The 12,545-nt window shown below is 38.7% G+C and overlaps 1 protein-coding gene across 1 annotated transcript in view; it reads right to left on the bottom strand.

Moving 5' to 3' along the window:
* Positions 1-12,545, bottom strand: part of AKAP6 (A-kinase anchoring protein 6) — a 642,313-nt gene that overhangs the window by 316,318 nt on the left and 313,450 nt on the right.

Genomic DNA, 12,545 nt, shown 5'->3' on the forward strand with positions numbered 1-12,545 from the left:
GTTTCACCACATTGGCCAGGCTGGTCTTGAACTCCTGACCTCAGGTGATCCACCCACCTCAGCCTCCCAAAGTGCTGGGATTACAGGCCTAAGCCACTGCACCCAGCCTAAATTTACAGTGGATATCGAAATTTTCAACTCACACTTTACAAGCAGAATCACTCTTATGAAACAAAGCCAGAGAAATTCCAAAGATGAAAAAAGACAAAATACAATTTTGTTTTGTTTCATGAAGTCATTTTAAACAAAAACATTACTAACTCAGTCTCAATCTCCTTGACACATACTATTAGGTAGGAAGGTTTGGTATCTAACATGTCACTTGTTCTTACAAGTTCCCAAATTTCCATTGTGCTGTCAGAGGCCAGCAGCGTGAAATGAGTGGCATCAATGGTAGTATTTACTTGGGCAATGTAAGAGACCATTAAGCATAAAAATGATGGTGTCAGCTAAAAGGGGTCAGTTACTCATTTTTAGTTGTACATTAGTGATTTTTTAAAATTGAGCTTTTATTTATGATTTCTGTTAGGGCCAAAATTTGAAGATAGCATTAGAGTTCTGAGCCCTACCATCAGTGTCAAAACAGTCACTCTATGCTGGAAACACAACCTTCTGATATCATGTAATTCAGTTACTTTTTTAAAAGAAAATGAAAATATATAATCTGTATTTAAAAATGTACAAGGGAAAAAATCTATTGAAGAATGACAAGCTGTGCTAAATTATGAATATTAATTGTTGTACAATTCCAATGAGTGCTCCAATATTAGTTCTTGAACCCCAAGAACTAATTGGTGACAGTGGTACAAACTGGTGATCATAACTTGAAACAGAACAAAAGTTTAAACTAGATGAACTTTGAAGCACTAATTGGGTAAGGTTCTCCCAAATGGCACCCACAAGGTAACGCAGTCCAAAAGAAATTTAGGGCAAAAAATCTATTACCCCATTAGCCAGTACATGGGAACCAATCACAGCCAGATTGGCTCGTCTCTGCTGGCCTCATCACAGAAGAGCAGGGCTCTCATTGCTATCATCAGATATTCCACATTGCCTGGGATTTCTGGTTGGAGTGTCTATTTCGTGTATTCTCCCACACCTCTTGACCACTACCCCAAAACAAATGCCCGTATCTTTTGTCCTCTTAGGATGTTCATTTCTGTGTTGTTCTGTGCCACTTTGAGAAACTCCCTCCCTCCCACTGCTGAGTTCTTCCAAATTCTCTATACTTTGCGCCATTCTGTTGTAAAAAACACTCCTTAACTTCTTCACAGAATCCATCTACTTCCTGGTCTCACCCAAACCTGATTCTGCCCAAGAATCCCACTTCCCCTGTTGCCCTCCCAGGGAAGGCTGCTCATTCTCCCAGTCCTCACCTGAGAGACGATAGTAGGGATGATGGGGGAAGGCTGGCCTCAATGCCTCTTTGCTACTTTGGCACTTTCTGATCATTACTCTTTCACCCACATACTAACACCCTTTTTTCCCAGTAGGTGCCTGGTCTGACAAACCTTACTGTCTTCCTCACTCGTTGCTGTTACCTACATTCTTCCCTTTTACTCCTCTACATTACATTGAAGAATGCAACTGGTTCACATTTTACTGTCTCTATATCAAGCATGGCGTTATCTTTGGTAATGCCAATATTCACATTGATGAACCAACCAACACTGTAGCCTCAAATTTCCTTTACTCCACAGCTCCCAGGACCTTCATACCCATTCCACTGGGACAAGCCTCTACCCTAGCTCTACTGTGGACTTCATCATCACATCACCTGTGCAACAATATCAGAAAGTCCTCTATACCACCAACCTCTATTTGTTCAACTTTTTCACTCCTGTCTTCCACTACAGGTGCTCTTCAACCTCATCCAGGCCACCAGCTCCTCCAGTGACTCTTTCCTCAAATACGACCCTCCTCCTAGCATCTATGGGGTATGCCTATGCTATGGACAGTATCTATGGTGATCACTGTTCAACTACTATCTTGGCAGTAGTCTCCACTTCCTCATACTCTTGATTCATAACTCAGATTTGTTAGCCTCTGTCTCTGGCATCTCACTTTGATGCTAAAGATGCAGAATATCTTACATACCTAGGAGAGAAAAAGGCTTGGGTAACCTTTATGCTAGCAGCTCAGAATAGCCATATATACATTTCTCATCTACTCCACACCATCCTGCAATACAAAATGTTACATAGAGTCTTTGCACCACGAAAGCATCGTGTCAAAGCACACGCCATCTTTTCCTTTTATACATGATTTGGCTCCTTCGTAATAGATGTAGAAATGTAGTCAGAACCAGGTCATGGGTCAAGATTGCCAGGAAACTATCCAGGGAAAACAATATATAAAGGGCACTAGGGTATCATTGGTGCCAGTTAACTTAGATTTCCACATCTTACTCCCTACATAACTGGGCAAGGTAAATTGGCCCCATTCCCACCGAAGCAGATAGACCCCAAGGGGAAAAAAAACACCTTTCCCACAAGTGCTGACCTACCAAAGAAGACATAATGATGGCAAATAAGCACATACAAAATCTTCAACTACATAAGCCAAGATGGAAATGTAAATTAAAACCACAATGAGATACCAGTTTACACCCATTTGAATGCCTAGAATAAAAAAAATTACTGACAGCACCAACTGCTAAGGACTTCTAGAACAACCAGAACTCTCCTGTGCTGCTTACGGGAATTCAGAACGGTACAATCACTCTGGAAAACAGGTTAGCAGTTTCTTATAAAATTAAGCATACAATTACCATATGACCCAGCAAATCCACTCCTGGGTGTTTATCCAAGAGAAACGAAAACTTATACGCACACAAAAATGAAAAGAAGTTCCGCCCACCATCGCTAAAACCTTCAATGGTTTTAGCTGATCATAGGTAAGTGGTCCTTCAATGGGTAAATAGATAAACTATGGTATGTCTATATGCAGCAGTTTTTTAAAAAGTGAACCACTATACATGTAACAATTTGGATAAATCTCAAAGGCATTACACTAAGTGTAAGAAGCCAGTCTCAAAATGTTACACACTGTATAATTCTATTTATATAAATAACATTCTCATAAGACAAAACTATTATGATAGACAATAGATGAGTGACTACTAGAGACTGGGGATGGGGAGGGCATGATTCTAAACTGATAGCACAAGGGAGTTTTGCAGACTGATGGAAGTGTTTGGTATAGATTGTGGAGGTGTTATGCAAATCTACACATGGGTTAAGCTGTACACCAAAAAAGAAAGTCAATTCTACTGTATGATAATTTTTAAACTAATACAGGAAAAGCAGTTTATAGTCTCAGTAAAATACACATAAAATTCATTTTGGATCACACACTGCCTTCATATTCTTGGAAATTACAAAAAGCAAAACTCTTTAAAGTCATGGTGGCACTGTGATCATCAGCACTAATTTTATATAGTAATTCTGTGTAGCTTCCATATTATTTTCTAGCAAGTATAAAGGAAAATGAAGCTAATCTGGAGCCCATCTCAAAGTGAATTAATGCAAATGACAATGATTAACAATATCTTCAAAGTTGCATAGATTTTTTTCCCACAGATACTACTGTGCTAATGTGGGAAACTGACCCTCTACATTGCTTTGTTTAATCCACATACAGCACTATAGCCCTGTGGCATTCAGTACTCACAGAACAAAATGCATTGAATACATTATGTTACCAATTGCTCATTTCACTCAACCTTCCAGATACCTTGCTGTCTCAAAATTGCAGCTGCTGTCTCCTGTCAATGAGAAAGGAATCTTCTGTGGTTACTGAAGCAGCTGATACAAACACTAAGGTGACCTGAGAGTGTTTACAAATAAATTCTAGTTGGCTGAGTCAGTTGGTTTTTCTGTTTTCTTTGTTTTTTAAAATTGGGTTGTATGCTTATGTGAGAGGGGTACGTTTTCCTTTTGTAAAACATATTATTGTATACTTTTTCATTGTATCTTATTTCTTCTAAGCAAATGCAGGGATGTTAAAGTAACTCTTATATATTTAACCAGTATGTCCAGTTTTCACCAGTTAGGGACAGAAATGAGGCAACCTTCTTGTGATTGCTCTGATTGCTTACTGTAATAACTCTTGAGTGTGACTTCTCAGCTCCTGTTAATTGTCCCTAGGAAGCGATCTCTTTGCTGCCTCATCATGAGGCCATCATACGCTTTCTCCACCATTCCCAAAACATCTTAAAGGTTTCCCTGTGAAATTACAAATGTACATGGATCAACATTCTGCCAAGGTGCCTCAAATTGCCAATCTCCAGGGCTCCATGTGCATCTGGAAGGAAGTCTGCCCTCCCAGCAACATCCTCATCCAGGTACTGAAGCAACACTTGGCACCTCAGTTTCAAAAAGTCACACAAATGCAATCCTAAAAAAAAAAAAAGAAAGAAAAGAAAAGAAAGAAAGACAAATTCCCCTAATGGCTGGGTGAAGAGGCTCATGCTTGTAATCCCAGCACTTTGGGAGACTGAGGCAGGAGAATTGCTTGGGCTCAGGCATTCTAGACCAGCCTGGGCAACACAGAAGACCCCATCACTACAAAAAAATTAAAAAATTAGTCAAGTGTGGTGGCACACACCTGTAGTCCCAGCTACTCAGAAAGCTGAAGTGTGAAAATGCCTTGAGCCCATGAGGTGTAGGCTGCAGTGAGCCATAATCATACCACTTCACTCCAGCCTGGCCAAAGCAAGAAAATAACCTGTCTTAAAGCAATAACCTGCCTCCAAAAAAACAAAGTTTCTTTACCCATACGCTCACCATATGTGTATGTGTTTATTACAAAAAGCTAAAAAGAGATTCTGACCTAAAACATGTACTTCATATTTTAAAATACAGATTAAGGAAATATCACAGTTAGTTGCAATAAAACTCAAGTAAACCTTAGAAATTGAAATTGCAACTTTATACAAAAACCTTCCTATTACAGAGTATGAAGTAATCTTTAGTTGACTATCAAAACTGTCCTTTCTCGAAAACAGAGTGACAGATTTCCCTATGGCAAAATATTTTATTTCCCCAAAAGTAAACTATCCCTCTCAGTAAAGGAGAAGTACAGGGGAACTTTCTCAACTTGATAAAGAATATCTACAAGAAACCTATAGCTAACAGCAAATTTAACAGTGAGAAACTAGAAGCTTTCCCGCAAAGATTGACAGCAAGGCAAGGATGTCTCCTCTCGGTACTCCTTTACAACATCATACTAGAAGTCCTAACTATTGCAATAAGATAAAAAGAGGAAAGAAAAGGCATAGATTTGGAAGGAAGAAATGAAACTGTCTTGTTCAAAGATGACATGATCATCTATGTAGAAAATCTGACAGAATGGAAAAAAAAAAGTAGACTCCTGGAACTAATAAGCAATCACAGCAAGGTTGCAGAATATGAGGTTAATATACAAAAGTCAATTATTTTCCTATATACCAGCAATGAACAACTGGAATTTGAAATAAAAAACACAATACCATTTATACTAGCATCCCCCAAATGAAATCTTAGGTATAAATCTAAAAACATGTATGAGATCTACATGAAAACTACAAACTGATGAAAGAAATCAAAGAAGTAAATAAATGCAGTGGTATTCCATGTTCCTGTATAGGAAGATTCAATATTGTCAAGATGTTAGTTCTTCCCAACTTGATGTATAACTTCAACTCAATCAAAAACCTAGCAAGTTATTTTATAGATAACAAACTGATTCTAAATTTGATGTGAAGAGGCCGGGTGTGATGGCTCACACCTGTAATCCTAGCACTCTGGGCGGCCAAGGCAGGATCACCTGAGGTCAGGAGTTTGAGATCAGCCTGGCCAACATGGTGAAACCCCATCGCTACCAAAAATACAAAAATTAGCTGGGAGCAGTGGTGCACACTGTAATCCCAGCTACTTGGGAAGCTGAGGCAGGAGAATCCCTTGAACCCAAGAGGCAGAGGTTGCAGTGAGCCAAGATTCGCGCCATTGCACTCCAGCCTTGGGGACAGAGCAAGACTCTGTCCAAATAATAATAATAATAACAATAATAATAATAATAATAAAGTTTATGTGAAGAGTAAAAAGACCCAGAATATCCAAAACAATATTTAAAAAGAACAAAACAGGGGGACTGACATTACCCAACTTCAAGATTTACTACAAAGCTACAGTAATCAAGACAATGTTATATTGGCAAAAGAATAGACAAACAGATCAATGAACAGAATAGACAGCCTAGAGGTCGACCCACATAAGTAATAGTTAACTGATCTTTGACAAAGGAGCAAAGGCAACACAATAGAGAAAAGACAGTCTTTCCAACAAATGGTGCTGGAACTGGACATCTACAAGCAAATAATAATAATAATAATGATAATCCTAGATATAGACCTTACACCCTTAACAAAAATTAACTCAAAATATATCACAGACCTAAGGGTAGACCTACTAGACAGCCTAGAGGTCGACCCACATAAGTAATAGTTAACTGAGCTTCGACAAATGAGCAAAGGCAACACAATAGAGAAAAGACAGTCTTTTCAACAAATGGTGCTGGAATTGGACATCTACAAGCAAATAATAATAATAATAATAATGATAATCCTAGACATAGACCTTACACACTTAACAAAAACTAATTCAAAAGATATCACAGACCTAAGGGTAAAATGTAAAACTATAAAATCCTATAAGATATCATAGAAGAAAATCTAAATCACCTTGAGTTTGGCAATGACTTTTTGTTAATAGATACAATGCCAAAGGCACAATCTATGAAAGAATTAATAAGCTGACTTCATTAAAATTAAATATTTATGCTCTGTGAAAGACATCATTAAAAGAATGAAAAGACAAGCCACAGACTGGGAGAAAATATTTGCAAAAGACTTATGAAGGATTATTATTCAAAATACATAAAGAAGTCTTAAAGCTCAACAAAAACAAACAACTCAATTAAAAAACAGTACAAAGACCTTAACAGATGCCTCACCAAAGAAAATAAATAGATGACAAATAAGAATATGAAAAGATGGTTCCATATCATAAGTCACCAGGGAAATGCAAATTAAAACAACGAGATACCATTAAAACAATGAGATATCATTACATAATCGTTAGAATGGCCAAAATTCAGAATACTGACAACACCAAATGCTGGTGAGGATGTGGAGTAACAGGAACTCTCATTCACTGCAGTGGGAATGCAGTTTGGTGGTTTCTTACAAAGCTAAACATATTCTCACCATAAAATCCAGCAATCACACTCCTTGGTTTTTACCCAAGGGAGTTGAAAACTCATATCCAAACAAAAACCTGCACACAGATGTTTATAGCAGCTTTATTCATAATTGCCAAAACTTGGAAGCAACCAAGGAGTTTGGTAGGTGAATGAATAAACTTTGGTATATCTAGACAATAGAATATTAGTGCTAAAAAGAAGTAAGCTATCAAGCTATGAAAAGACATGAGAAACCTTAAATGTATATTACTAAGTGAAAGAAGCCAATCTGAAAAGGCTATAAACAGTATTATTCCATTTATATGACATTCTGGAAAAGGCAAAGCAGTGGCTACCAGACCGTTTGTGGGCAAGGAGGGAAGACTAAGAAGAGAAGAGGATGTTTATGGCAGTGAAACTATTCTACATACTATAAAGGTGGATACACATAATTTAATATTCCTCAAAATCTGTAGAATGTACAAGACAGAGTGAACCCAATGTACACTATGTACACTATGGAATTGGGGTGATAATGATGTGCCAATGTAGGTTCATCAATTGTAACAAATGTAGCACCCTGGTGGGGAGTGCTGATAATGTGGAAAGCTATGCATGTGTGGGGACAGGGGATATAAGGGCTACCTCTGTGCCTGCCTCTTAATTTTGCTGTGAATCTAAACTGGTTACAAAAATACTATGTAAAAAAACACAAACTAGACTACCTCTTCTTTACTCTTCCTCTAGCAAATACACTTTTCTAATAGGCCTAGTTTCTTCTTTTGTCATATGAAGAATAACTATAATGGGCTGAACACGGTGGCTCACACCTGCAATCCCATCACTTTGGGAGGCCAAGGTGGAAGGATCCCCGAGTCCAGGAGTTTGAGACCAGCCTAGGCAACATGGCAAAACCCCATCTCTACAAAAGATACAAAAATTATCTGAGCCTGGGCGGGGTGCTGTGGCTTACACCTGTAATCCCAGAACTTTGGGAGGCTGAGGTGGGCAGATCACTTGAGGTCATGAGTTTGAGACCAGCCTGGGCAATGTGGTGAAACGACGTCTCTACTAAAAATACAAAAATTAGTGGGGCATGGTGGCAGGCGCCTGTAATCCCAGCTACTCTGAAGCTTAGGCAGGAGGATCACTTGACCCCGGGAAGCAGAGGTTGCAGTGAGCCGAGATTTCGCCACTGCACTCCAGCCTGGGCAACAGAGCAAGACTGTCTCAAAAAAATAAAAATAAAAAAATTATCCAGACCTGGTGGCAGGCACCTGTAGTCCCAGCTACTTGGGAGGCTGAGGTGGGAGGATCACTTGAGCCCAGGAGGTCAAGGCTACAGTGAGTCATGATCACACCACTGTACTCTAGCTTGGGCAATAGAGTGAGACCCCGTCTCAAATTTAAAAAAAATAACAATAATAAAGAATGACTATAATGGAGAGCAGTGGGAATGATGCTGAGACTTTTTATAATCATCACAGAACTTCTCTCCAAAGTTTGAAGAACTCTATAAACAGTAGTTATCCTTTTTAGTGCTAAAAATGTGAGAGTGTGATGACTAAAAGGAGCTAATTTGTGTGGAAATGATTTGCTATTATTATTGGCTGTTACTCATCCATCTCCCTAACTAGACTGTATCTTTCTAGAAGCAGGAAATGTGTCTTATTTGTTTTAGTTATCTATAATGCCACACTGTTAGGACACTGCCATACAAATGCAAAGGATGTTTATGAAACTGAATTCAATTGGATAAAATACTATATTTTACAAATTAGAGGTAAATCCCTAAAAAGCAAACAGTAGCTTAACTTTCTTTCTGAAGTATATTTACTCTAACTGGCACTCACTCAGCAAGTCATATCAGTAGTCACTGACACTGGGTCACCTCCTGCTTTGATTAGGAGAGGGTCTGAAAAAGCAAGCAGAGAGCTGATAGAGGAGGATGGAGATGCAGAATATAGTCTTGGAAGGGTTCACACTTCTGCCTTCACGTCTCTGAAAGTCTCCTCTGCCTTCAACTGAGAAAGGACCAATTAGAAGTTCTGTCAGGATATACCTGGCCATAAACAAATGTAGATTGCTTTTCTTTCCATGATTTGAAATTTTTTTGCATAAAATTGTTATTAAAAAGCTTCAGAGGACTCACTGATTGAGCTATCACTTTAAATACCTAATTCCAGGCTCTGACTTATTTGACCGGGAATAAACCCTAAACAAAAAGTTTGGAGGAAAACTGATGATTGCTATTGCACACTGGAAAAATTGTTTTTCTAAGCAAGCTACTGCTTAGTCACTCTTGTATTCAGTATTCTACATGACACAATACAGGTTCAAAATCTGAGTTCATTCACTAAAAAAATCATGGCTATGGTCTTGACTCTCAATAGCTCTTCTGGAAATCGTTCAGAATATCTCTACCTTCCCCAAGACAACTTCATACAACTGATTTTTTTAGCAGTGTTTCAGGTAGACATTAATAGAGAAGTCAGTGGTGTTTCTTACCTTGGAGTGTGCTTGTTAACCAGCATATTCCTGGGCTACTCCTTTTGAAGATAGCTAGGGCCAAAGAATCTACATTTTCTTAAGCATGCGGTGGCCATCATGCTGGTGTTCTATGCACCACACGTTGAAAAACACGGAGCCAGAAATGGGTCATCTGTCTAGGCTGACTGACGCTGAAGTGGGAACTACGTGCAAGCCTGCTGCTACGCACTGCAAAAACAAAACCTCCCAGCACTTGAAAAGTAGCCCTCCACTGATAATACACAGATCTATCTACAGTAGAATTTATATTCTTTGTGCACCAGAAAACGTTTCATAACTTTATTTACCCAGTACTGATAGTGCTGTAATAATCTCTAGGGCAGCATCAGGTTTGTGGATTTTTCTAACATGCCTTCTCTTTTGTTTTTTTTACAATTTATTATAAAATGAAACAGATGACTGTTTCACCCAAATAAATATATTTAATAAATGTATGTAATATATATGTATATATGTAAATATGTATTTACATGTATACTATATGTTTATATATATGGCTTAGTAAATTATTATAAAGAAAACACTCTTGTAACAACCACCCAGGTCAAAATTTAGAACTTTACCAGCCACCCTCACCCCAGAACTGCTTCCATCTGTCCCCTTTCCAGCACAGAGGCTTCATCCCTCCAAAAGTGACCACTATCCTGATTTGCATAGCAATCATTCCCTCACAAGAGTACCTGGATATAAAATTTATTTTGCCCAGTTTTATTTTGATATGTCTTTTAAGTCTCTTCTCTCTTTTTTTTTTTTTTTTTTTTAAAAAAAAAAAAACAGGCTCTTGCTGTTTGGCCTAGGCTAGTCTCAAATGATGTGCCCACCTTAGCCTTCCAAGCAGTTGGACCATAGGCACGTTTTACCACACCCAGCTCAAGTCTCTTTTAATCTCTTTTTCTATCTGTGTTTCTTTTTCGTACAATTTATCTGCTGAAGAACTTGGAGCATTAGACCTGCAGAGTTTTCCACAATTTAGATTTGCTGATTGAAGCCACATGAAGCAGTCCAGCCTGCTGGTTCTTCTGTTCTCTTTACTTTCTACAAACTGGTATCTGGATCCGGAGACCTGATTCATCTCAGCTTCAATTTATTTGACAAAACAGTAAGTACCACAGTATATATATGTGTATGTGTATATATATATGTGTGTGTGTGTATATATATACACACACACACATATATATATATTTTAATCAGGAGGAATATTTAACTTCATGGCTAGGCATGGTGGCTCACACCTGTAATCCTAGCACTTTGGGAGGCTGAGGCCAGTGGATCGCCTGGCTCAGGAGTTTGAGACCAGTCTGGGCAACAAAGTGAGACCCCATCTCTACAAAAAATACAAATATTAGCCAGACATAGAGGTGTGTGCCTGGGGTCTCAGCTATTCTGGAAGCTGAGGTGGGAGGATGGCTTGACCCTGGGAGGTGGAGGTTGCAGTGAGCTGAGATCACACCACTGCACTCTAGTTTGGGCGACAGAATCAGACCCCGTCTGAAAAAAAAAAAAAAAGGAGAGAGAGAGAGAGGTATTCAACTTTGACTTTTGCTCTTTTTTCAACAGTTGGTGATATCAACTATTTTGGTAATTGAGGGTCAGTGGTGCCTAGATCTGTTAATGTATTAGAGGTTGTAGCATGATGATATTCTTTTAAAATTGTACTTTAAGTTCTAGGGTACACGTGCACAATGTGCAGGCTTGTTACATATGCATACATGTGCCATGTTGGTGTGCTGCACCCATTAACTCGTCATTTACATTAGGTATATCTCCTGATGCTATCCCTCACCCCTCACCCCACCCCATGACAGGCCCCAGTGTGTAATGTTCCCCACCCTGTGTCCAAGTGTTTTCATTGTTCAATTCCCACCTATGAGTGAGAATATGCGGTGTTTGGTTTTCTGTCCTTGCGATAGTTTGCTCAGAATGATGGTTTCCAGCTTCATTCATGTCCCTACAAAGGACATGAACTCATCCTTTTTCATGGCTGCTTAGTATTCCATACTGTATATGTGCCACATTTTCTTAATCTAGTCTATCACTGACAGACATTTGGGTTGGTTCCAAGTCTTTGCTGTTGGGAATAGTGTCACAATAAACATACGTGTGTGTGTGTCTTTATAGCAGCATGATTTATAATCCTTTGGGTATATACCCTGTAATGGGATGGCTGGGTCAAATGGTATTTCCAGTTCTAGATCCTTGAGAAATTGCCACACTGTCTTCCACAATGGTTGAACTAGTTTACACTCCCATCAACTATGTAAAAGTGTTCCTATTTCTTCACATCCTCCCCAGCAACTATTGTTTCCTGACTTTTTAATGATCACCATTCTAACTGGTATGAGATGGTATCTCATTGTGGTTTTGATTTACATTTCTCTGATGGCCAGTGATGATGAGCATTTTTTTCATGTGTCTGTTGGCTGCATAAATGACTTCTTATGAGAAGTGTCTGTTCATATCCTTTGCCCACTGTTTGATGGTTTTTTTTTATTTTTTTCTTGTAAATGTGTTTAAGCTCTTTGTAGATTCTGGATATTAGCCCTTTGTCAGATGCGTAGATTGTAAAAATTTTCTCCCATTCTGTAGGTTGTCTGTTCACTCTGATGGTAGTTTCTTGTGCTGTGCAGAAGCTCTTTAATTTAATTATATCCCATTTGTCAGTTTTGGCTTTTGCTGCCATTGGTTTCGGTGTTTTAGTCATGAAGTCCTTGCCCATGCCTATGTCCTGAATGGTATTGCCTAGGTTTTCTTCTAGGGTTTTTATGGTATTA

Source organism: Rhinopithecus bieti, unplaced genomic scaffold, assembly GCF_001698545.2.
Source record: "Rhinopithecus bieti isolate Rb0 unplaced genomic scaffold, ASM169854v2 scaffold_21703, whole genome shotgun sequence".
NCBI classification, from domain to species: Eukaryota; Metazoa; Chordata; class Mammalia; order Primates; family Cercopithecidae; genus Rhinopithecus; species Rhinopithecus bieti.